Here is a 616-nt window from a genome sequence, read left to right on the forward strand (position 1 = left end):
GCTACGCTCACGTCTTTACATACTCGAGTAAACCCATTCATGAAAGTGTTGTAGTACTATTTTCAGTCTATTTATTTTTTGCTAACAATAACGTCACAAAACCACACCATTTAGACTCATCTTAAAAACGACTTTCTCTGTTCCGTCTGTTTGTATTTAATTAGTTTTCCGTTTCAGTGAAAACGTTTGACTGGTTTCTATATACAACAATGTAATTACGATTGTGTAATGATAGTGCATGTATGTTAGTATGGCTTATTAAAGTGTATTATCCTTCAAGCACTGTGGAATAAGATTTCTGACATAGAAACAAGACAAATAGGGTAACATTATTTATGGTGTGTTTTTAAAAGCAATATGACGGTGATGATAATGTTAAGAAAGGTAGAATTATAACGGGGATTTTAATGTTATTAACATTTTTCAAAAATTAAAATATAATGATGGTGATAATGGCCGAGGCAATAATCTTGCGATAAAATGTTTCGTTACTTTAGCAATGTCAAAATATATTTTACATGCTATGAAAATATGGTAATGATAATTATAGATGATATGGAATTCACTAATTACTGTGTTCATATAACTTCACTAATACGTGTAAGCAACAAACTAA

This window comes from Penaeus monodon, chromosome 23 (genome assembly GCF_015228065.2).
Source record: "Penaeus monodon isolate SGIC_2016 chromosome 23, NSTDA_Pmon_1, whole genome shotgun sequence".
Lineage (NCBI taxonomy): Eukaryota > Metazoa > Arthropoda > Malacostraca > Decapoda > Penaeidae > Penaeus > Penaeus monodon.